This window comes from Triticum dicoccoides, chromosome 7A, assembly GCF_002162155.2.
Source record: "Triticum dicoccoides isolate Atlit2015 ecotype Zavitan chromosome 7A, WEW_v2.0, whole genome shotgun sequence".
In the NCBI taxonomy this organism is placed as follows: Eukaryota; Viridiplantae; Streptophyta; class Magnoliopsida; order Poales; family Poaceae; genus Triticum; species Triticum dicoccoides.
This window is the reverse complement of record NC_041392.1, coordinates 8,728,102-8,755,695: the sequence shown is the minus strand read 5'-3', so window position 1 is coordinate 8,755,695 and position 27,594 is coordinate 8,728,102. Positions and strand designations below refer to the sequence as shown.

The following is a 27,594-nucleotide window of genomic DNA, read 5'->3' as shown; positions in this document are numbered from 1 at the left end:
CTTGTGGGCGATATAAGTCATACTGCTTACCAGCATGTCATACTTTGGTTCGGCGGTATTGTTGGATGAAGCGGCCCGGACCGACATTACGCATACGCTTACGCGAGACTGGTTCTACCGACGTGCTTTGCACACAGGTGGCTGGCGGGTGTCAGTTTCTCCAACTTTAGTTGAACCAAGTGTGGCTACGCCCGGTCCTTGCGAAGGTTAAAACAGCACCAACTTGACAAACTATCATTGTGGTTTTGATGCATAGGTAAGAACGGTTCTTGCTACGCCCGTAGCAGCCACGTAAAACTTGCAACAACAAAGTAGAGGACATCTAACTTGTTTTTGCAGGGCATGTTGTGATGTGATATGGTCAAGACATGATGCTAAATTTTATTGTATGAGATGATCATGTTTTGTAACTGAGTTATCGGCAACTGGCAGGAGCCATATGGTTGTCGCTTTATTGTATGCAATGCAATTGCGCTGTAATGCTTTACTTTATCACTAAGCGGTAGCGATAGTCGTGGAAGCATAAGATTGGCGAGACGACAACGATGCTACGATGAAGATCAAGGTGTCGCGCCGGTGATGATGGTGATCATGACGGTGCTTCGGAGATAGAGATCACAAGCACAAGATGATGATGGCCATATCATATCACTTATATTGATTGCATGTGATGTTTATCTTTGATGCATCTTATCTTGCTTTGATTGACGGTAGCATTATAAGATGATCTCTCACTAAATTTCAAGATAAAAGTGTTCTCCCTGAGTATGCACCGTTGTCAAAGTTCGTCGTGCCCAGACACCACGTGATGATCGGGTGTGATAAGCTCTACGTCCATCTACAACGGGTGCAAGCCAGTTTTTGCACACGCAGAATACTCAGGTTAAACTTGACGAGCCTAGCATATGCAGATATGGCCTCGGAACACTGAGACGAAAGGTCGAGCGTGAATCATATAGTAGATATGATCAACATATTGATGTTCACCATTGAAAACTACTCCATTTCACGTGATGATCGGTTATGGTTTAGTTGATTTGGATCACGTGATCACTTAGAAGATTAGAGGGATGTTTTTCTAAGTGGGAGTTCTTAAGTAATATGATTAATTGAACTTAAATTTATCATGAACTTAGTACCTGATAGTATTTTTCTTGTCTATGTTGATTGTAGATAGATGGCCCGTGTTGTTGCTCCGTTGAATTTTAATGCGTTCCTTGAGAAAGCAAAGTTAAAAGATGATGGTAGCAATTACACGGACTAGGTCCGTAACTTGAGGATTATCCTCATTGCTGCACAGAAGAATTACGTCCTGGAAGCACCGCTAAGTGCCAAGCCTGCTGCAGGAGCAACACCAGATGTTATGAACATCTGGCAGAGCAAAGCTAATGACTACTCGATATGGAGCATATGAGATATTTCAGGAGTTGAAGTTAATATTTCAAGCAAATGCCCAGATTGAGAGATATGAAGTCTCCAATAATTTCTATAGCTACAAGATGGAGGAGAATAGTTCTGTCAGTGAACATATACTCAAAATGTCTGGGTATCATAATCACTTAACTCAACTGGGAGTTAATCTTCCTGTTGATAGTGTCATTGACAGAGTTCTTCAATCACTGCCACCAAGCTACAAGAGCTTCGTGATGAACTATAACATGCAAGGGATGGATAAGACAATTCCCGAGCTCTTCGCAATGCTAAAGGTTGTGGAGGTAGAAATCAAGAAGGAGCATCAAGTGTTGATGGTCAATAAGACCGTCAGTTTCAAGAAAAAGGGTAAAGGGAAGAAGAAGGGGAACTTCAAGAAGAACAGCAATCAAGTTGCTGCTCAGGAGAAGAAACCCAAATCTGGACCTAAGCCTGAAACTGAGTGCTTCTACTGCAAGCAGACTGGACACTGGAAGCGAAACTGTCCCAAGTATTTGGCGGATAAGAAGGATGGCAAGGTGAACAAAGGTATATGTGATATACATGTTATTGATGTGTACCTTACTAGAGCTCGCAGTAGCACCTGGGTATTTGATACTTGTTCTGTTGCTAATATTTGCAATTCGAAATAGGGACTACGGATTAAGCGAACACTAGCAAAGGACGAGGTGACGATGTGCGTGGGAAATGGTTCCAAAGTCGATGTGATCACGGTCGGCACGCTACCTCTACATCTACCTTCGGTATTAGTTTTAAACCTAAATAATTGTTATTTGGTGCCAGCGTTGAGCATGAACATTATATCTGGATCTTGTTTGATGCGAGACGGTTATTCATTTAAATCAGAGAATAATGGTTGTTCTATTTATATGAGTAATATCTTTTATGGTCATGCACCCTTGAAGAGTGGTCTATTTTTGATGAATCTTGATAGTAGTGATACACATATTCATAATGTTGAAGCCAAAAGATGCAGAGTTGATAATGATAGTGCAACTTATTTGTGGCACTGCCGTTTAGGTCATATCGGTGTAAAGCGCATGAAGAAACTCCATACTGATGGACTTTTGAAATCACTTGATTATGAATCACTTGGTACTTGCGAACCGTGCCTCATGGGCAAGATCACAAAAACGCCGTTCTCCGGTACTATGGAGAGAGCAACAGATTTGTTGGAAATCATACATACAGATGTATGTGGTCCGATGAATGTTGAGGCTCGTGGCGGATATCGTTATTTTCTCACCTTCACAGATGATTTAAGCAGATATGGGTATATCTACCTAATGAAACATAAATCTGAAACATTTGATAAGTTCAAAGAATTTCAGAGTGAAGTTGAAAATCATCGTAACAAGAAAATAAAATTTCTACGATCTGATCGTGGAGGAGAATATTTGAGTTACGAGTTTGGTCTACATTTGAAACAAAGCGGAATAGTTTCTCAACTCACGCCACCCGGAACACCACAGCGTAATGGTGTGTCCGAACGTCGTAATCGTACCTTACTAGATATGGTGCGATCTATGATGTCTCTTACTGATTTACCGCTATCGTTTTGGGGTTATGCTTTAGAGACGGCCGCATTCACGTTAAATAGGGCACCATCGAAATCCGTTGAGACGACGCCTTATGAACTGTGGTTTGGCAAGAAACCAAAGTTGTCGTTTCTTAAAGTTTGGGGCTGCGATGCTTATGTGAAAAAGCTTCAACCTGATAAGCTCGAACCCAAATCGGAGAAATGTGTCTTCATAGGATACCCAAAGGAAACTGTTGGGTACACCTTCTATCACAGATCCGAAGGCAAGACATTCGTTGCCAAGAATGGATCCTTTCTAGAGAAGGAGTTTCTCTCAAAAGAAGTGAGTGGGAGGAAAGTAGAACTTGATGAGGTAATTGTACTTGCTCCCTTATTGGAGAGTAGTTCATCACAGAAACCGGTTTCTGTGACACCTACACCAATTAGTGAGGAAGTTAATGATGATGATCATGGAACTTCAGATCAAGTTATTACTGAACCTCGTAGATCAAACAGAGTAAGATCCGCACCAGAGTGGTACGGCAATCCTGTTCTGGAAGTCATGCTACTAGATCATGATGAACCTACGAACTATGAAGAAGCGATGGTGAGCCCAGATTCCGCAAAATGGCTAGAAGCCATGAAATCTGAGATGGGATCCATGTATGAGAACAAAGTGTGGACTGTGATTGACTTGCCCGTTGATCGGCAAGCAATTGAGAATAAATGGATCTTCAAGAAGAAGACCGACGCTGACAGTAATGTTACTGTCTACAAAGCTCGACTTTTTGCAAAAGGTTTTCGACAAGTTCAAGGGATTGACTACGATGAGACCTTCTCACCCGTAGCGATGCTTAAGTCTGTCCGAATAATGTTAGCGATTGCCGCATTTCATGATTATGAAATTTGGCAGATGGATGTCAAAACTGCATTCCTGAATGGATTTCTGGAAGAAGAGTTATATATGATGCAACTGGAAGGTTTTATCGATACAAAGGGAGCTAACAAAGTGTGCAAGCTCCAGTGATCCATTTATGGACTGGTGCAAGCCTCTCGGAGTTGGAATAAACGCTTTGATAGTGTGATCAAAGCATTTGGTTTTGTACAGACATTTGGAGAAGCCTGTATTTACAAGAAAGTGAGTGGGAGCTCTGTAGCATTTCTGATATTATATGTGGATGACATATTACTAATTGGAAATGATATAGAATTTCTGGATAGCATAAAGGGATACTTGAATAAAAGTTTTTCTATGAAAGACCTCGGTGAAGCTGCTTACATATTGGGCATCAAGATCTATAGAGATAGATCAAGACGCTTAATTGGACTTTCACAAAGCACATACCTTGACAATGTTTTGAAAAAGTTCAAAATGGATCAAGCAAAGAAAGGGTTCTTGCCTATGTTACAAGGTGTGAAGTTGAGTAAGACTCAATGCCCGACCACTGCAGAAGATAGAGAGAAGATGAAAGATGTTCCCTATGCTTCAGCCATAGGCTCTATCATGTATGCAATGCTGTGTACCAGACCTGATGTGTGCCTTGCTATAAGTCTAGCAGGGAGGTACCAAAGTAATCCAGGAGTGGATCACTGGACAGCGGTCAAGAATATCCTGAAATACCTGAAAAGGACTAAGGATATGTTTCTCATTTATGGAGGTGACAAAGAGCTCATCATAAATGGTTACGTTGACGCAAGCTTTGACACTGATCTGGACGATTCTAAATCACAAACCGGATACGTGTTTATATTAAACGGTGGAGCTGTCAGTTGGTGCAGTTCTAAACAAAGCGTCGTGGTGGGATCTACGTGTGAAGCGGAGTACATAGCTGCTTTGGAAGCAGCAAATGAAGGAGTCTAGATGAAGGAATTCATATCCGATCTAGGTGTCATACCTAGTGCATCGGGTCCAATGAAAATAATTTGTGACAATACTGGTGCAATTGCCTTGGCAAAGGAATCCAGATTTCACAAGAGAACCAAGCACATCAAGAGACGCTTCAATTCCATCCGGGATTTAGTCCAGGTGGGAGACATAGAAATTTGCAATATACATACGGATCTGAATGTTGCAGACCCGTTGACTAAGCCTCTTCCACAAGCAAAACATGATCAGCACCAAGGCTCCATGGGTGTTAGAATCATTACTGTGTAATCTAGATTATTGACTCTAGTGCAAGTGGGAGACTTAAGGAAATATGCCCTAGAGGCAATAATAAAGTTATTTTTTATTTCCTTATTTCATGATAAATGTTTATTATTCATGCTAGAATTGTATTAACCGGAAACATAATATATGTGTGAATACATAGACAAACAGAGTGTCACTAGTATGCCTCTACTTGACTAGCTCGTTAATCAAAGATGGTTATGTTTCCTAACCATAGACAAAGAGTTGTTATTTGATTAACGGGATTACATCATTAGGAGAATGATGTGATTGACTTGACCCATTCCGTTAGCTTTGCACTCGATCATTTAGTATGTTGCTATTGCTTTCTTCATGACTTATACATGTTCCTATGACTATGAGATTATGCAACTCCCGTTTACCGGAGGAACACTTTGTGTGCTACCAAACGTCACAACGTAACTGGGTGATTATAAAGGAGCTCTACAGGTGTCTCCAAAGGTGAATGTTGGGTTGGCGTATTTCGAGATTAGGATTTGTCACTCCGATTGTCGGAGAGGTATCTCTGGGCCCTCTCGGTAATGCACATCACATAAGCCATGCAAGTATTGCAACTAATGAGTTAGTTGCGAGATGATGTATTACGGAACGAGTAAAGAGACTTGCCGGTAACGAGATTGAACTAGATATTGAGATACCGACGATCGAATCTCGGGCAAGTAACATACCAATGACAAAGGGAACAACATATGTTGTTATGCGGTCTGACCGATAAAGATCTTCGTAGAATATGTAGGAGCCAATATGGGCATCCATGTCCCGCTATTGGTTATTGACCAGAGAGGTGTCCTGTAGGGTCCGCACGCTTAACGTTCGTTGACGATATAGTACTATGTGAGTTAAGTATGTTGGTGACCGAATCTTGTTCGGAGTCCGGGATGAGATCACGGACATGACGAGGAACTCCGGAATGGTTCGGAGACAAAGTTTGATATACGGGATAATAGTGTTTGGTCACCGGAAGGGTTCCGGAATTCACCGGAAGGGGTTCCGGATGTTTCCTGAAATGTTTGGGTACGAGAACACTTTATTTGGGCCATAGGGGAAAGCCCACAAGGTTTTTGGAAAGCGCAAAAAGGAAGTTTTGTGGAGTCTAGGGGCCAGACGCCAGGGTCCCTGGCGTCTGGGTCCAGACGCCGGGAACCCTGGCGTCTGGCCCTGGAGTCCGAGAAGGACTCTTGCCTTTCGGGTGAAACCGACTTTGTGGAGGCTTTTACTCCAAGTTTCGACCCCAGGGCTCAACATATAAATAGAGGGGCAGGGCTAGCACCAAAGACACATCAAGAAACACCAAGCCGTGTGCCGGCAACCCCGTCTCCTCTAGTTTATCCTCCGTCATAGTTTTCGTAGTGCTTAGGCGAAGCCCTGCGAAGATTGTTCTTCACCAACACCGTCACCATGTCGTCGTGCTGCCGGAACTCATCTACTACTTCGCCCCTCTTGCTGGATCGAGAAGGCGAGGACGTCACCGAGCCGAACGTGTGCAGAACTCGGAGGTGCCGTGCTTTCGGTACTTGGATCGGTCGGACATGAAGACGTACGACTACATCAACCGCGTTGATATAACGCTTCCGCGAACGGTCTACGAGGGTACGTAGACAACACTCTCCCCTCTCGTTGCTATGCATCACCATGATCTTGCGTGTGCGTCGGAACTTTTTGAAATTACTACGTTTCCCAACAGAAACCACCTCAAAGTTATTCTTTCCAAACAATCCGTTGGGCTATTGCTATAAGTGTCACAAACATCCCTAGAGTTCGTACTAGAATAACACCTTAAGACACAAATCAACCAAAACCCTAATGTCACCTAGATACTCCAATGTTACCTCAAGTATCCGTGGGTATGATTATACGATATGCATCACACAATCTCAGATTCATCTATTCAACCAACACATAGAACCTCAAAGAGTGCCCCAAAGTTTCTACCGAACAATCATGACGAAAACGTGTGCCAACCCCTATGCATAGGTTCATGGGCGGAACCCGCAAGTTGATCACCAAAACATACGTCAAGTGAATCACGTGATATCCCATTGTCACCACAGATACGCACGACAAGACATACATCAAGTGTTCTCAAATCTTTAAAGACTCAATCCGATAAGATTACTTCAAGGGGAAAACTCAATCCATTACAAGAGAGAAGAGGGGGAGAAGAAACATAAGATCCAACTATAATAGCAAAGCTCGCGATACATCAAGATCGTGCCAAATCAAGAACGCGAGAGAGAGAGAGAGAGAGAGATCAAACACATAGCTACTGGTACAAACCCTCAGCCCCGAGGGTGAACTACTCCCTCCTTGTCATGGAGAGAGCCGGGATGATGAAGATGGCCACCGGTGAGGGTTCCCCCCTCCGACAGGGTGCTGGAACAGGGTCCCGATTGGTTTTCGGTGGCTACAGAGGCTTGCGGCGGCGGAACTCCCGATCTATTCTCCGTTCCGGAAGTTTTAGGGTACGTAAGTATATATGGGTGCAGGAAGTACGTCGGTGGAGCTTCGGGGGCCCCACGAGGCAGGGGGCGCGCCCCCCACCCTCATGAGCACCTCCCTTAGCTCCTGACGTGGGGTCCAAGTCCATCCGGTAGCTTTCCTTCCAAAAATAACTTCTCCAGTTGATTTCGTTCCGTTTCGACTCCGTTTGATATCCCTTTTCTTCGAAACACTGAAATAGGCAAAAAACAGCAAATCTGGGCTGGGCCTTCGGTTAATAGGTTAGTCCCAAAAATAATATAAAAGTGGATAATAAAGCCAAATATTGCCCAAAACAGTAGATAACATAGCATGGAGCAATCACATTCCACATCAAAAATTATCTACTGTTTTGGGCATTATTGGGCTTTATTATCCACTTTTCTATTATTTTTGGGACTAACCTATTAACCGGAGGCCCAGCCCAAAATTGCTGTTTTTTGCCTATTTTAGTGTTTCGAAGAAAAGGAATATCAAACGGAGTCGAAACGGAATGAAATCAATTGGAGAAGTTATTTTTGGAGGGAAAGCTACCGAAAAAACTTGGAGTGCACGCCAGGGGAGTCCTAGGCTGCCCACGAGGGTGGGGGGCGCGCCCACCCCCTTAGGGCATGCCCCCTGCCTCTTGGACAGCCTGGAGGTCCACCGACGTACTTCTTTCACCCATATATACCCACGTACCCTAAAACTTCAGAAGAGGAGAATAGATCGGGAGTTCCGCCGCCGCAAGCCTCTGTAGCAACCAAAACTCAATCGGGACCCTGTTCCGGCACACTGCCGGAGGGGGGAACCCTCACCAGTGGCCATCTTCATCATCCCGACGCTCTCCATGACGAGGAGGGAGTAGTTCACCCTCGGGGCTGAGGGTATGTACCAGTAGCTATGTGTTTGATCTCTCTCTCGCTCTCGTGTTCTTGATTTGGCACGATCTTGATGTATCGCAAGCTTTGCTATTATAGTTGGATCTTATGTTTCTTCTCCCCCTCTACTCTCTTGTAATGGATTGAGTTTCCCCTTTAAAGTTATCTTATCGGATTTAGTCTTTAAAGATTTGAGAAGACTTGATGTGTGTCTTGCCGTGCATATCTGTGGTGACAATGGGATATCACATGATTCACTTGATGTATGTTTTGGTGATCAACTTGCGGGTTCCGCCCATGAACCTATGCATAGGGGTTGGCACACGTTTTCGTCGTGATTCTCCGGTAGAAACTTTGGGGCACTCTTTGAGGTTCTATGTGTTGGTTGAATAGATGAATCTGAGATTGTGTGATGCATATCGTATAATCATACCCACGGATACTTGAGGTGACATTGGAGTATCTAGGTGACATTAGGGTTTTGGTTGATTTGTGTCTTAATGTGTTTTTCTAGTACGAACTCTAGGACTATTTGTGACACTTATAGGAATAGCCCAACGGATTGATTGGAAAGAATAACTTTGAGGTGGTTTCGTACCCTACCATAATATCTTCATTTGTTCACCGCTATTAGTGACTTTGGAGTGACTCTTTGTTGCATGTTGAGCGATAGTTATATGATCCAACTATGTTATTATTGTTGAGAGAACTTGCACTAGTGAAAGTATGAACCCTAGGCCTTGTTTCCTAGTATTGCAATACCGTTTACGCTCACTTTTACCACTTGTTACCTTGCTGTTTTTATATTTTCGGATTACAAAAACCTATATCTACCATCCATATTGCACTTGTATCACCATCTCTTCACCGAACTAGTGCACCTATACAATTTACCATTGTATTGGGTGTGTTGGGGACACAAGAGACTCTTTGTTATTTGGTTGCAGGGTTGTTTGAGAGAGACCATCATCATACTACGCCTCGCACGGATTGATAAACCTTAGGTCATCCACTTGAGGGAAATTTGCTACTGTCCTACAAACCTCTGCATTGGAGGCCCAACAACGTCTACAAGAAGAAGGTTGTGTTGGAGCATCAAAGAAGTAACCAAAATGGATCATGTTTCCAGAAGCTATGGGTGTTGGGCCTGAGGTATACAGACTGGTACTCAAACACAATGATGTGTTTAATGGATGAACTCAGGGAGCTGAATGTGGAGGGGCTCAAGGATTGGATGAGCATAGTTGAACTATGTGGCAGTACAACTAGACTCGTCAAGCTCAAAGTTGCAGCTGACCCGGACTGTGCAAAAAAATAATCATGCACCAGCCAGCCCCTAACATATCCAATGCCAGCCACTTGAAGACAATAATCCTTGAGAATTGTGTTGGATTGGAACAAGTTGTCTCCGATATTCTGCCCCCATTGCTTGAGTCATTTAGTTTCATTGTCACTGATGCTGCTATTCCTAAGATATCTAGAACCTCCTTCCGGGGCCATGCCAAATTGAAGAGTGTGCTGCTAAGAGGCGTGATGGATAACCTCCAGGAGCTAGACCTCTCAGGAACATCGGTGAAGACCCTTGACCTCAGAGAAGTTGTAGCACTGAACCTCAAGCGGATCATACTATTGGGTTGTGAGAAGCTGCAAGCAATACAATGGCCACCAACTAACGAAACGGCAATCTTGGAGATGATGCACATTGAAACCATCCGATCTAGATCAGCATCTGGCCATGTTGATTGGGAAGAAAAGCACAAGGAGACTAGTGCTGCTACAGGGTCATCATATATTGTTGCAATCGCTGCTACAAGTCCGGCTCCAACCTTTGATTGCTACATTTCTATAAGGGATGCAAGACTCCTTAGGTCGCTAAGGCCCATCAGAGGATATTTCAACTCTCGTAGAGAAGTGAGAGGACCTTTTGGCTTACTAAATTTCGGCTTCTCTACAAAAGTGAAAGGATATTCTGACTTTGGTGGACATATAGAGATAGATTATTTTCCTGGAAGTAGCGTTGTTGTTGGTGATAGCGGATGTGCTCAAGGAATTAGACAACTCAATCATTATTTATATGCAAGAGATATCATCTTTCAAGACCACCTGCAGGTTTTTGCTGCTAATGAGGGTGTGATACGTCTCCAACATATCTATAATTTTTGATTGCTCCATGCTATATTATCTACTGTTTTGGGAAATATTGGGCTTTATTATCCACTTTTATATTATTTTTGGGACTAACCCATTAACCGAAGGCCCAGCCCAGAATTGCAAATAGGAAAATAAAGCCCAATATAGTCCAAAACAGTAGATAATATAGCATGGAGCAATCAAGAATTATAGATACGTTGGAGACGTATCAGGCATACCCTAGCTTAATTCCTGCTCGTCCTCAAGTAGGTAAATGATAAAAAGAGAATTTTTGATGCGGAGTGCTACTTGGCATAATTTCAATGCAAATCTTCTTAATTGTGGTATGAATATTCAGATTCGAAAGATTCAAGACAAAAGTTCATATTGACATAAAAATAATAATACTTCAAGCATACTAACGAAGCAATTATGTCTTCTCAAAATAACATGGCCAAAGAAAGTTATCCCTACAAAATCATATAGTCTGGCTATGCTCTATCTTCACCACACAAAGTACTTAAATCATGCACAACCCCGATGACAAGCCAAGCAATTGTTTCATACTTTAACATTTTCAAAACTTTTTCGATCGTCACGCAATACATGAGCGTGAGCCATGGATATAGCACTATATGTGGAATAGAATGGTGGTTGTGGAGAAGACAAAAAGAGGGGAAGATAGTCTCACATCAACTAGGCGTATCAACGGGCTATGGAGATGCCCATCAATAGATATGAATGTGAGTGCGTAGGGATTGCCATGCAACGGATGCACTAGAGCTATAAGTATATGAAAGCTCAACAAAAGAAACTAAGTGGGTGTTCATCCAACTTGCTTGCTCATGAAGACCTAGGGCAATTTGAGGAAGCCCATCATTGGAATATACAAGCCAAGTTCTATAATGAAAAATTCCCACTAGTATATGAAGCTGACAAAATGAGAGACTCTCTATCATGAAGATCATGGTGCTACTTTGAAGCACAAGTGTAGTAAAAGGATAGTAACATTGTCCCTTCTCTCTTTTTCTCTCATTTTTTTATTTGGGCCTTTTCTTTTTTTATGTCCTCTTTTTTTCGTCCGGAGTCTCATCCCGACTTATGGGGGAATCATAGTCTCCATCATCCTTTCCTCACTTGGGACAATGCTATAAAAATGATGATCATCACACTTTTATTTTTCTTACAACTCAACAATTACAACTCGATACTTAGAACAAAATATGACTCTATATGAATGCCTCCGGTGGTGTACCGGGATATGGAATGAATCAAGAGTGACATGTATGTAAGAATATGATGTCAACTAAATGATCATGCTAGCAATATGACAATGATGGAGCGTGTCATAGTAAACGGAACGGGGGAAAGTTGCATGGCAATATATCTCGGAATGGCTATGGAAATGCCATGATAGGTAGGTATGGTGGCTGTTTTGAGGAAGGTATGTGGTGGGTGTATGATACCGGCAAAAGGTGCGCGGTAATAGAGAGGCTAGCAATGGTGGAAGGATGGGAAAAAGTGCGTATAATCCATGGACTCAACATTAGTCATAAAGAACGCATATACTTATTGCAAAAATCTAGAAGTTATCAAAGCAAAGTATTATGCACATGCTCCTAGGGGGATAGATTGGTAGGAAAAGACCATCGCTCGTCCCCGACTGCCACTCATAAGGAAGACAATCAATAAATAAATCATGCTCCGACTTCATCACATAACGGTTCACCATACGTGCATGCTATGGGAATCACAAACTTTAACACAAGTATTTCTCAAATTCACAACTACTCAACTAGCATAAATCTAATATCACCATCTTCTTATCTCAAAACAATTATCAAGCATCAATGTTTTCTTAGTATTCAACGCACTCAAAAGAAAGTTTCACAAATCTTGAATACCGAGCATATTAATATTAAGCAATTTACCATGCTATTAGAGACTCTCAAAATAATCTAAGTGAAGCATGAGAGATCAATAGTTTCTTTAAAATAAATCCACCACCGTGCTCTAAAAGATCTAAGTGAAGCACATGGAGCAACATTATAACGCTCAAAAGATATAAGTGAAGCACATAGAGAAAAACTACATAGCTCAAAAGATATAAGTGAAGCACATAGAGAAAAACTACATAGCTCAAAAGATATAAGTGAAGCACATAGAGTATTCTATCAAATTCCAATTCATGTATGGCTCTCTCAAAAGGTGTGTAAAGCAAGGATGGTTGTGGCACACTAACAAACAAAGACACAAATAATACAAGATGCTCCAAGCAAAACACATATCATGTGGTGAATAAAAATATAGCTCCAAGTAAAATTACCGATGGAAGTAGACGAAAGAGGGGATGCCTTCCGGGGCATCCCCAAGCTTTGAATTTTTGGTATCCTTGGATTATCTTGGGGTTGCCATGGGCATCCCCAAGCTTAGGATCTTGTCGCTCCTTGTTCCATAATCCATCAAAAGAATTCACCCAAAACTTGAAAACTTCACAACACAAAACTTAATAAAAATCTCGTGAGCTCCGTTAGAGAAAGAAAACAAAAGACCACTTCAAGGTACCGTAATTAAATCATTATTTATTTATATTGGTGTTAAACCTACTGTATTCCAACTTCTCTATGGATTATAAACTATTTTACTAACCATAGATTCGTCAAAATAAGCAAACAACACACGAAAAACAGAATCTGTCAAAAACAGAACAGTATGTACTAATCTGTAACTAACGCAAACTTCTGGAACTCCAAAACATATACCAAAATAGGACGACCTACACAATTTATTTATTGATCAGCAGCAATTGGAATCAGTATTTTATCACGTTATTGTGATTTTGAACAATTCAGCCACTGAACGCAAAGTTTCTGGAAATTACAACAAGATCAAATAACTATCACCCAAGAAGATCCTATAGGTCTAACTTGGCACCAACACAAATTAAAATACAAAACCACATCCAAACAGAAGGTAGATGGGTTATTTATTCCTAAACAGAAGAAAAAGCAAAAAAAAACTAAAATAAAATTGGGTTGCCTCCCAACAAGCGCTATCGTTTAACGCCCCTAGCTAGGCATAAAAGCGAGGATAGATCTAGGTTTTGCCATCTTTGGTAGGCAATCCATAAGTGGCTCTCATGATAGTTTCATATATCAATTTTATTTTCTTTCTTGGAAAGTGTTCCATGCCCTTTTTTTAATGGAAATTGGAATCTAATATTCGCTTCCTTCATATCAATAATCGCACCAATCGTTCTAAGGAAAGGTCTACCAAGAATAATAGGGCAAGAAGGATTGCAATCTATATCAAGAACGATAAAATATACAGGCACATAATTCCTATTTGCAACAATAAGAACATCATTAATTCTTCCCATGGGTTTCTTAATAGTGGAATCCGCAAGATGCAAGTTTAGAGAGCAATCATCAAAGTCACGTAAATCTAGAAAATCACACAAAGTTTTGGGGATAGTGGAGACACTAGCACCCAAATCACACAAAGAATAAAAGTCATGATCTTTTATTTTAATTTTAATAGTTGGTTCCCACTCATCATAGAGTTTTCTAGGGATAGAAACTTTCAACTAAAGTTTTCTTCATAAGATTGCATCAAGGCATCAACAATATGTTCGGTAAAGGCTTTATTTTGACTATAAGCATGAGGAGAATTTAGCACGGATTGCAACAAGGAAATACAATCAATAAAAGAGCAACTTTCATAATTAAATTCCTTGAAAGCCAATATAGTGGGTTTAGCAACATCTAGGGTTTTATTTCTTTCAATCCCACTTTCATTAATTTCATCATCAAGATCAAAATACTCCGAATTTTTAGAACGCCTTCTTGGTAAAGGAAGATCATATTAAATTTCATCAAGATTCATATTGCCAAACAAAGATTCGATAGGGGACACATCAATAACTTTTAGATCTTCATCTTGATTTTCATAGGAATTGGAAGAACACGCTTTAATAAAGGCATATTTCGTAGCACGCATCCTAGCGGTTCTTTCCTTGCACTCATCAATGGAAATTCCCATGGCTTTCAGAGACTCGTTGATATCATGCTTAGGAGGAATAGATCTAAGCTTTAAAGAATCAACCTCAAGAGAAATTCTATCAACGTTCCTAGCCAAATCATCAACTTTAAGAAATTTCTCTTCAAGCAAAGCATTAAAATTCTTTTGTGAATTCATAAACTCTTTAACACTATTCTCAAATTCAGAGGGCATCTTATTAAAGTTTCCATAAGAGTTGTTGTAGGAATTTCCATAATTATTAGAAGGATTACTAGGATAAGGCCTAGGATTAAAATTCCCTCTATACGCGTTGTTACCAAAATTATTCCTACCAACAAAATTCACATCCATAGATTCATTATCATTCTCAATCAAAGTAGACAAAGGCATATCATTAGGATCAGAAGAAACACTCTTAGTAGCAAATAATTTCATAAGTTCATCCATCTTTCCACTCAAAACATTGATTTCTTCTATCGCATGCGTTTTTTATTAGAAGATCTTTCAGTATGCCATTGAGAATAATTAACCATAATATTATCTAGGAGTTTAGTAGCATCTCATAAAGTGATTTCCATAAAAGTGCCTCCCGCGGCCGAATCTAAAAGATTTCTAGAAGCAAAATTCAATCCGGCATAAATTTTTAGTATAATCATCCATAAATTCAAACCATGAGTACGACAATTACGTATCATTAATTTCATTCTCTCCCAAGCTTGTGCAACATGTTCATGATCAAGCTGCTTAAAATTCATAATATCGTTTCTAAGAGAGATGATCTTAGCGGGAGGAAAATACTTAGAGATAAAAGCATCTTTGCACTTGTTCCAAGAATCAATACTATTTTTAGGCAAATACGAAAACACGGTCTCTAAGCGAAAAAGGAAATAGCTTCAATTTAACAACATCATTATCGACGTCTTTCTTCTTTTGCATATCACATAAATCAACGAAGCTATTCAGATGAGTAGCGGCATCTTCACTAGGAAGGCCGGCGAATTGATATTTCATAACAAGATTCAACAAAGCAGTATTGATTTCACAAGATTCAGTATTGGCATGAGGAGCAACCGAAGTGCTAAGGAAATCATTATTATTGGTATTGGTGAAGTCACACAATTTGGTAGTATCTTGAGCCAACGCGACAAACAAGCAATCCAACACACGAGCAAACAAAAGGCAAGCGAGAAAAAGGCAAATGGAAAAAGAGAAGGAGAAGGAGATTGGGAAAGAGAGGGCAAATAAAACGGCAAGGGTGAAGTGGGGGAGAGGAAAATGAGAGGCAAATGGCAACTTAACGTAATGCGAGAGATAGGGATTGTGATGGGTACTTGGTATGTTGACTTTTTGGTAGACTCCCCGGCAACGGCGCCAGAAATTTTTCTTGCTACCTATTGAGCACTGCGTAGGATTTCTCCGAAGAGGAGAGGATGATGCAGCAAAGTAGCGTAAGTATTTCCCTCAGTTTTTGAGAACCAAGGTATCAATCCAGTAGGAGGGTACGCTCAAGTCCCTCGTACCTGCACAATACAATAGCTCCTCGCAACCAACGCGATTAGGGGTTGTCAATCCCTTCACGGTCACTTACGAGAGTGATATCTGATAGAGATGATAGATAATATTTTTGGTATTTTTGATATAGAGATGCAAAGCAAAAAGTAAAAGGCAAAGTAAAAACAAAGCAATAATAAAGTGATGGAGATTGATATGATGATAATAGACCCGGGGGCCATAGGGTTCACTAGTGGCTTCTCTCAAGAGCATAAGTATTCTACGGTGGGTGAAGAAATTACTGTTGAGCAATTGACAGAATTGAGCATAGTTATGAGAATATCTAGGTATGATCATGTATATAGGCATCACGTCCGAGACAAGTAGACCGACTCTGCCTGCATCTACTACTATTACTCCACTCATCGACCGCTATCCAGCATGCATCTAGAGTATTAAGTTAAAAACAAAGTAACGCCTTAAGCAAGATGACATGATGTAGAGGGATAGTTCCATGCAATATGATAAAAACCCCATCTTATTATCCTCGATGGCAACGATGCGATACGTGCCTTGCTGCCCCTTCTGTCACTGGGAAAGGACACCGCAAGATCGAACCCAAAGCTAAGCACTTCTCCCATTGCAAGAAAAACCAATCCAGTAGGCCAAACCAAACTGATAATTCGAATAGACTTGCAAAGATAACCAATCATACATAAAAGTATTCAGAGAAGATTCAAATATTATTCATAGATAGACTTGATCATAAACCCACAATTCATCGGTCTCAACAAACACACCACAAAAAGAAGATTACATTGAATAGATCTCCATGAGAGAGGGGGAGAACATTGTATTGAGATCCAAAAAGAGAGAATAAGCCATCTAGCTAACAACCATGGACCCGAAGGTCTGAGGTAAACTACTCACACTTCATCGGAGGGGCTATGATGATGAGGAAGCCATCCGTGATGACGGCCCTCTCCGGCAGAGCTCCGGAACAGGCTCCCAGATGGGATCTCGTGGATACAGAAAGTTGCGGCGGTGGAATTAGGTTTTTGGCTCCGTATCTGATCATTTGGGGGTACGTAGGTATATAGGAGGAAGGAGTACGTCGGTGGAGCAACAGGGGGCCCACGAGGCAGGGGGCGCGCCCTAGAGGGGGCGCGCCCCCCACCCTTGTGACCGCCTCTTTTACTTCTTGGAGTAGGGTCCAAGTCTCCTGGATCACGTTCGGTGAGAAAATCACGTTCCCAAAGGTTTCATTTCGTTTGATATTCTATTTCTTCGAAACACTGAAATAGGAAAAAAACAACAATTCTGGGCTGGGCCTCCGGTTAATAGGTTAGTCCCAAAAATAATATAAAGTGGAAAATAAAGCCCAATATAGTCCAAAACAGTAGATAATATAGCATGGAGCAATCAAAAATTATAGATACGTCGGGGACGTATCAGTGGCCATATTCATCATCCCGACGCTCTCCATGACGAGGAGGGAGCAGTTCACCCCTGGGGCTGAGGATATGTACCAGTAGCTATGTGTCTGATCTCTCCCTCTCTCTCGTGTTCTTGATTTGGCACGATCTTGATGAATCGCGAGCTTTGTTATTATAGTTGGATCTTATGTTTCTTCTCCCCCTCTTCTCTCTTGTAATGGATTGAGTTTTCCCTTTGGAGTTATCTTATCGGATTGAGTCTTTAAAGATTTGAGAACACTTCATGTATGTCTTGCCGTGTGTATCTGTGGTGACAATGGGATATCACGTGCCACTAGATGTATGTTTTGGTGATCAACTTGCGGGTTCCGCCCATGAACCTATGCATAGGGGTTGGCACATGTTTCCATCGTGATTCTCCGGTAGAAACTTTGGGGCACTCTTTGTGGTTCTATGTGTTGGTTGAATAGATGAATTTGAGATTGTGTGATGCATATCGTATAATCATACCCACGGATACTTGAGGTGACATTGGAGTATCTAGGTGACATTAGGGTTTTGGTTGATTTGTATCTTAAGGTGTTATTCTAGTACGAACTCTAGGGCTGTTTGTGACACTTATAGGAATAGCCCAACGGATTGATTGGAAAGAATAACTTTGAGGTGGTTTCGTACCCTACCATAATCTCTTCGTTTGTTCTCCGCTATTAGTGACTTTGGAGTGACTCTTTGTTGCGTGTTGAGGGATAGTTATATGATCCAACTACGTTATTATTGTTGAGAGAACTTGCACTAGTGAAAGTATGAACCCTAGCCCTTGTTTCAACGCATTGCAATATCGTTTGTGCTCACTTTTATCATTAGTTACCTTGTTGTTTTTTTATTTTCAGTTTACAAAAACCTATATATATCATTCATATTGCACTTGTATCACCATCTCTTCGCCGAACTAGTGCACCTATACAATTTACCATCGTATTGGGTGTGTTGGGGACACAAGAGACTCTTTGTTATTTAGTTGCAGGGTTGTTTGAGAGAGACCATCTTCATCCTACGCCTCCTACGGATTGATAAACCTTAGGTCATCCACTTGAGGGGAAATTTGCTACTGTCCTACAAACCTGTGCACTTGCAGGCCCAACAACGTCTACAAGACGAAGGTTGTGTAGTAGACATCGAGCAGTTTCTGGCGCCGTTGCCGGGGAGGTTAGTGCTTGAAGGTATATCTTTAGATCTTGCAATCGAATCTTTGTTTTCTTGTTTTGGCACTAGTTTAGTTTATAAAATAAAATTACCAAAAAACTGGAATTGAGTTTGTCTCATACGCTTCATCTTTTTAATATATTTCGTGAGTATGATGGAAAAGAAAATTGTGCCAAAGTGTTAGAAGAAGAATGCATTAAAATGTTTGGCACTAAATATGTGAATGATGACCATGATTGCAATATTGTTAGTACGAATTCTTTGAATATCCATGATACAAATGATGATTGCACTAGTTATGATGAAAATATCTCCTATAAGCATGTCAATTTCCGTGGAGTGCATTGAGTTTGCAAATACACTCCAAATAGGGAAGATAAATATTGCAAGAGGCATAAGTATTTAGAAACTAAATTGTTGCAAGAAAGGCTAGACGATTGTGCTGAAAATTTAAATTTTCTTGGCCGTACTTGTGGACTTTGCAATGAAAGTGGTCATTTAGCTATCCGATGCAAATTGTTTCACGACCTAATCGTGTCCAAAAATTATGATGAGTTGATTTCCCTTGCAAATTATAATGAACTTAGCTTGCTTATGGGTTATGAAGAAATGAAATGTTTAACTAAGGATATTCCAAAATTTTCCCTCAATAAAGTTCTTCATTTTGATCTAGAGAAAATTTATATGTATTGTGCGGTGAATTGTATTGAAAATCCTTATATTGCCAATTACATAAAGAGAAGGAAACAAATAGAAGATGAAGAGAATACTAACGAAAGGGAAGAGACTTCCCAATCTCCTCCTATTATTTCTTATGATGAATCAGGTAACGAGGAGGAGCCTTCTATTCAACCAATCTCATTAATAAGGAGCTCCAAAAAGAGGATTGAAGCCACACATGATGTGGTGAAGAAGAAGAAAAGAAAAAGTAAGAGAGGTAAAAAGATATCTCTCCCAAATAATGTTGCTCCTATTATTGTTGTGCCTCATGAAAATGAATCAAAAATAATTGTGAAGATGATGCACTTGATGATGATCTCATTATACCTATTTCTTGTTGTGATGATTATGATTGGGAAGATAGTGATACTTCTTATGATCTTGGAAATCTTTTTGGCACTTGCTTGGAAGAATATAATGTTTGCTATACTATTGGTGCTATCCATATTATTAATGATGAGAGTGATTATTCTTATGATATGAAAAGACCCAAGCTTGGGGAAGCTATGTTTGATGAGGATGACATATTTGAGAATATATTTGCTGCAATTAATGTTTGTCCCAAGCTTGGGGATGCTACGTTTAATGAAGATGATATTTTTAGCCTCTCAAGTTTTGATATGCAAAGTTGTTATGATGATAGCATGCCTTCTACCTATGATGATTATATTTATGAAAGTGGATTTGGAGAGGTCATGACTTTATTTAGTGATGTATCCACTATTTCGGAAGAGGTTTCAATCGATTATGATGAGAACAAAGTTGCTACTTCTGATGATTATTGTGATGAAACTTATGCTATAAAGAGTAGTAATGATTATATTTATAAAACTTGTCATGATTATGAGTACCCTTTCTCTGAACATTACTCTTTTAACGTGGAAACAATTTATAGTGTTCAAGTCTCTTATGATACTCCCACTATCCCGAATGAAAATAATTTTGCTTATGTGGAGAGTAGTAAAATTTCTATGCAAGTAGATCATGAAAAGAATGCTTTAGGTGCTGGTTATATTGTTAAATTCATTCATGATGCTACTACAAATTATTATGAGGGACGAATATATGCTTGTAGGAGTTGCAATAATATCAAGTTTCCTCTCTATGTGCTTTAAATCTTGAAGTTATGCTTGTTTTGCCTTCCTATGCTAGTTGATTATTGTTCCCATAAGTTGTTTGCTCACAAAATCCCTATGCATAGGAAGTGGGTTAGACTTAAATGTGCTAGTCATATTCTTCATGATGCTATCTTTATGTTTCAATTCTTATCTTTTATGTGAGCATCATTGAAATCATCATGCCTAGCTAGGGGCGTTAAACGTTAGCGCTTGTTGGGAGGCAACCCCATTTTATTTTAGTTTCTTGATTTTTGGTTCTGTTTAGGAATAAATAATCCATCTAACCTCTGTTTAGATGTGGTTTTATGTTTTAATTAGTGTTTGTGCCAAGTAAGACCTATAGGATCTTCTTGGATGATAGTTATTTGATCTTGCTGAAAATTCCAGAAACTTTCTGTTCACAAAAACAATTGTTTAAAATCACCAGAATGTGATAAAATACTTATTCCAATTGAAGAAGATCAATAATAAAATTATCTAGGTCTTCCTATTTTGGTAGAATTGTTTGAGTTCTAGAAGTTTGCGTTAGTTACAGATTACTACAGACTGTTCTGTTTTTGACAGATTCTGTTTTTCGTGTGTTGTTTGCTTATTTTGATGAATCTATGGCTAGTAAAATAGTTTATAAACCAGAGAGAAGTTGGAATACAGTAAGTTTAACACCAATATAAATAAATAATGAGTTCATTACAGTACCTTGAAGTGGTGTTTTGTTTTCTTTCGCTAACAGAGCTTACGAGTTTTCTGTTAAGTTTTGTGTTGTGAAGTTTTCAAGTTTTGGGTAAAGATTCGATGGACTATGGAATAAGGAGTGGCAAGAGCCTAAGCTTGGGGATGCCCAAGGCACCCCAAGGTAATATTTAAGGATAACCAAGCGTCTAAGCTTGGGGATGCCCCGGGCATCCCCTCTTTCGTCTACGTTCATCGGTAACTTTACTTGGAGCTATAGTTTTATTCACCACATGATATGTGTTTTGCTTGGAGCATCGTTTTATTTTCTTTAGCTTTGCTTGCTGTTTGAATAAAATACCAAGATCTGAAATTATTAAATGGGAGAGTCTTCACATAGTTGCATAATTATTCGACTACTCATCGATCTTCACTTATATCTTTCGGAGTAGTTTGTTGTTTGCTCTAGTTCTTCACTTATATCTTATAGAGCATGGTGGTCGTTTTATTTTGAAGAAATAGATGAACTCTCATGCTTCACTTATATTATTTTGAGAGTCTTAAATAGCATGGTAATTTGCTTAAATAATCCTAATATGCTAAGCATAAAAGATTTGTAAGAATTCTTATGAGTGTATTGAATACTATGAGAAGTTTGATGCTTGATGATTGTTTTGAGATATGAAGATAGTGATATTAGAGTCATGCTAGTTGAGTAGTTGTGAATTTGAGAAATACTTGTGTTAAAGTTCGTGATTCCCGTAGCATGCACGTATGGTGAACCGTTATGTGATGAACTCGGAGCATGATTTATTTATTGAATGTCTTCCTTATGAGTGGCGGTCGGGGACGAGCGATGGTCTTTTCCTACCAATATATCCCCCTAGGAGCATGCGCGTAATACTTTGCTTTGATAACTTGTATATTTTTGCAATAAGTATATGAGTTCTTTATGACTAATGTTGAGTCCATGGATTATACGCACTATTATTCCTTCCACCATTGCTAGCCTCTCTAATACCGCGCACTTTTCGCCGGTATCATACACCCACCATATACCTTCCTCAAAACGGCCACCATACCTACCTATCATGGCATTTCCATAGCCATTCCGAGATATATTGCCATGCAACTTTCCACCGTTCCGTTATTATGACACGCTCCATCATTGTCATATTGCTAGCATGATCATGTAGTTGACATCGTATTTGTGGCAAAGCCACCGTTCATAATTCTTTCATACATGTCACTCTTGATTCATTGCATATCCCGGTACACTGACAAAGGCATTCATATAGAGTCATATTTGTTCTAAGTATCGAGTTGTAATTGTTGAGTCGTAAGAAAATAAAAGTGTGATGATCATCATTTTTAGAGCATTGTCCCAAGTGAGGAAAGGATGATGGAGACTATGATTCCCACACAAGACAGGATGAGACTCCGGACAAAAAAAAGAGGCCATAAAAAAGAAAGAGAAGGCCCAAACAAAAAAATGAATGAGAGAAAAAGAGAGAAGGGACAATGCTACTATCCTTCGACTACACTTGTGCTTCAATGTAGCACCGTGATCTTCATGATAGAGAGTCTCCTATGTTGTCATTTTCATATACTAGTGGGCATTTTTCATTATAGAACTTGGCTTGTATATTCCAATGATGGGCTTCCTCAAAATTCCCTAGGTCTTCATGAGAAAGCAAGTTGGATGCACACCCACTTAGTTTATTTTGTTGAGCTTTCATATACTTATAGATCTAGTGCATCCATTGCATGGCAATCCCTAGTCACTCACTTTGATATCTATTGATGGGCATCTCCATAGCTCGTTGATACGCCTAGTTGATGTGAGACTATCTTCCCTCTTTTTGTCTTCTCCACAACCACCATTCTATTCCACATATAGTGCTATATCCATGGCTCACGCTCATGTATTGCGTGAAGATCGAAAAGTTTTGAAAAAGTTAAAGTATGAAACAATTGCTTGGCTTGTCATCGGGGTTGTGCATGATTTAAATACTTTGTGTGGTGAAGATAGAGCATAGCCAGACTATATGATTTTGTAGGGATAACTTTCTTTGGCCATGTTATTTTGAGAAGACATAATTGCTTTGTTAGTATGCTTGAAGTATTATTATTTTTATGTCAATATGAACTTTTGTCTTGAATCTTTCGGATCTGAATATTCATACAACAGTTAAGAAGAATTACATTGAAATTATGCCAAGTAGCACTCCACCTAAAAAAATTATATTTTTTATCATTTACCTCCTTTGATGAGACCAGCATGCGTTTTGTGCGGCGCATCCAGGAGTCTGAGGTGAAGGAGGCTTTAAAAAGGATGAAAGGAGGCAAGGCGATGGGCCCTGATTGTATCCCCATTGAGGTGTGGAAAGGTCTCGGGGACGTAGCGATAGTATGGCTAACCAAGCTTTTCAACCTCATTTTTCGGGCAAACAAGATGCCAGAAGAATGGAGATGGAGTATATTAGTACCAATCTTCAAGAACAAGGGGGATGTTCAGAGTTGTACTAATTACCGTGGAATTAAGCTGATGAGCCATACAATGAAGCTATGGGAGAGAGTCATTGAGCACCGCTTAAGAAGAATGACAAGCGTGACCAAAAATCAGTTTGGTTTCATGCCTGGGAGGTCGACCATGGAAGCCATTTTCTTGGTACGACAACTTATGGAGAGATATAGGGAGCATAAGAAGGACTTGCATATGGTGTTCATTGACTTGGAGAAGGCCTATGATAAGATACCGCGGAATGTCATGTGGTGGGCCTTGGAGAAACACAAAGTCCCAGCAAAGTACATTACCCTCATCAAGGACATGTACAATAATGTTGTGACAAGTGTTCGAACAAGTGATGTCAACACCGATGACTTCCCGATTAAGATAGGACTGCATCAGGGGTCAGCTTTGAGCCCTTATCTTTTTGCATTGGTGATGGATGAGGTCACAAGGGGTATACAAGGAGATATCCCATGGTGTATGCTCTTTGCGGATGATGTGGTGCTAGTTGACGATAGTCGGATGGGGGTAAATAGGAAGTTAGAGTTATGGAGACAAACCTTGGAATCGAAAGGGTTTAGGCTTAGTAGAACTAAAACCGAGTACATGATGTGCGGTTTCAGTACTACTAGCTGTGAGGAGGAGGTTAGCCTTGATGGCCAGGTGGTACCTCGGAAGGACACCTTTCGGTATTTGGGGTCAATGTTGCAGGAGGATGGGGGTATTGATGAAGATGTGAACCATCGAATCAAAGCCGGATGGATGAAGTGGCGCCAAGCTTCTGGCATTCTCTGTGACAAGAGAGTGCCACAAAAGCTAAAAGGCAAGTTCTACAGGACGGCGGTTCGACCCGCAATGTTGTATGGCGCGGAGTGTTGGCCGACTAAAAGGCGACATGTTCAACAGTTAGGTGTGGCGGAGATGCGTATGTTGAGATGGATGTGTGGCCACACGAGGAAGGATCGAGTCCGGAATGATGATATACGAGATAGAGTTGGGGTAGCACCAATTGAAGAGAAGCTTGTCCAACATCGTTTGAGATGGTTTGGGCATATTCAGCGCAGGCCTCCAGAAGCTCCAGTGCATAGCGGACGGCTAAAGCGTGCGGAGAATGTCAAGAGAGGGCGGGGTCGACCGATTTTGACATGGGAGGAGTCCGTTAAGAGAGACCTGAAGGATTGGAGTATCGACAAAGAGCTAGCTATGGACAGGGGTGCGTGGAAGCTTGCTATCCATGTGCCAGAGCCATGAGTTGGTTGCGAGATCTTATGGGTTTCACCTCTAGCCTACCCCAACTTGTTTGGGACTAAAGGCTTTGTTGTTGTTGTTGTTGTTGTTGACCTACTCGAGGACGAGCAGAATTAAGCTTGGGGATGCCTGATACGTCTCCAACGTATCTATAATTTTTGATTGCTCCATGCTATATTATCTACTGTTTTGGGCAATATTGGGCTTTATTACCCACTTTTATATTATTTTTGGGACTAACCTATTAACCAGAGGCCCAGCCCAGAATTGTTGCTTTTTGCCTATTTCGGTGTTTTGAAGAAAAGGAATATCAAACGGAGTCGAAACGGAACGAAATCAACTAGTGAAGTTACTTTTGGAAGGAAAGCTACCGGATGGACTTGGACCCCACTTCAGGAGAGAAGGGAGGTGCCCACGAGGGTGGGGGCGCCCCCCCTAGGGCGCGCCCCCTGCCTCGTGGGCCCCCCGAAGCTCCACCGACATACTTCCTGCGCCCATATATACTCGCGTACCCTAAAACTTCCAGAACAGAGATTAGATCGGGAGTTCCGCCGCCGCAAGCCTCTGTAGCCACCAAAAGTCAATCGGGACCCTGTTCCGGCACCCTGCCGGAGGGGGGAACCCTCACCGGTGGCCATCTTCATCATCCCGGCGCTCTCCATGACTAGGAGGGAGTAGTTCACCCTCGGGGCTGAGGGTATGTACCAGTAGCTATGTGTTTGATCTCTCTTTCTCTCTCTCTCTCTCTCTCTCTCATGTTCTTGATTTCGCACGATCTTGATGTATCGCGAGCTTTGTTATTATAGTTGGATCTTATGTTTCTTCCCCCCCCCCTCTTCTCTCCTGTAATGGATTGAGTTTTCCCTTTGGAGTTATCTTATCGGATTGAATCTTTAAAGATTTGAGAACACTTGATATATGTCTTGCCGTGCGTATCTGTGGTGACAATGGGATATCATGTGCCACTATATGTATGTTTTAGTGATCAACTTGCGGGTTCTGCCCATGAACCTATGCATAGGGGTTGGCACATGTTTTCGCCATCATTCTCCGGTAGAAACTTTGGGGCACTCTGTGAGGTTCTATGTGTTGGTTGAATAGATGAATCTGAGATTGTGTGATGCATATCGTATAATCATACCCACGGATACTTGAGGTAACATTGGAGTATCTAGGTGACATTAGGGTTTTGGTTGATTTGTATCTTAAGGTGTTATTCTAGTACGAACTCTAGGGCTGTTTGTGACACTTATAGGAATAGCCCAACGGATTGATTGGAAAGAATAACTTTGAGGTGGTTTAGTACCCTACCATAATCTCTTTATTTGTTCTCCGCTATTAGTGACTTTGGAGTGACTCTTTGTTGCGTGTTGAGAGATATTTATATGATCCAACTATGTTATTATTGTTGAGAGAACTTGCAGTAGTGAAAGTATGAACCCTAGGCCTTTTTTCAATGCATTGCAATATCGTTTGTGCTCACTTTTATCATTAGTTACCTTGCTGTTTTTATATTTTCAGTTTACAAAAACCTATATCTATCATCCATATTGCACTTGTATCACCATCTCTTTGCCGAACTAGTGCACCTATACAATTTACCATTGTATTGGGTGTGTTGGGGACACAAGAGACTCTTTGTTATTTGGTTGCAGGGTTGTTTGAGAGAGACCATCTTCATCCTACGCCTCCTATGGATTGATAAACCTTAGGTCATCCACTTGAGAGAAATTTGCTACTGTCCTACAAACCTGTGCACTTGCAGGCCCAACAACGTCTACAAGAAGAAGGTTGTGTAGTAGACATCAGGGTGCAACCTGCTGGATGTGGTTTGGCCCGCCTGCTGTTGTTGCTGAAGAGTTAACGGGCTGGTATATCCACATACAAGATGAAGAGGAGATGAGGAGTGGATTACTGCAAAAGCAGGGCAGCACCCAAGGAACTAGTGCTTTAATCCCTGGTTATATATGCGACCGTGCTAGTAAGTTGCATGTGCATGACAGCTTGCCCATCACCATCATCCTATTCCCATATGTTATAGGTTGGCGCCATATTAGACAATCCTGGAGCCACCTTGGATGGTGTCAGATTGAGAGGTGCCCCAACCTAAGCTATGTCTTTGCTACTCCCACCTTGGATGGTGATGAGAAAAGACATTCTACTGGGTTTGAATGCTTTCCTCAGTTGAACACATTTTGAGCATCCCAGCTCCTAAAGGCACGCTTCATCTGGATGTGCAACACAATGTTCCTACCCAATAAAAATTCCTTTCAATACCTAACCTTCTTGCACCTAGACTATTGCCCGAGGCTCATACATGTTCTCCCCTTATCCGCACATATGACTACCTTACCTCAATTAGCAACCCTCGAGATCATGTGTTGTGGCGATCTTATGGAGATCTTCCCTTTGGACCCTGAGCGCCAAAAGAAGCAAACAGTTATATATTTCCCCAACCTGAAGCGCATCCACCTGCACGATCTCCCTAGGCTATAGTGCATATGTGGGAGTAAGATGTTAGCGCCAAAGCTCGAGACTATCAAGATAAGGGGCTGCTGGAGCCTCGGG

The 27,594-nt window shown here is 40.9% G+C and overlaps 1 pseudogene; it reads left to right on the top strand.

Moving 5' to 3' along the window:
* Positions 1–27,594, top strand: part of LOC119332764 — an 86,695-nt pseudogene that overhangs the window by 50,234 nt on the left and 8,867 nt on the right.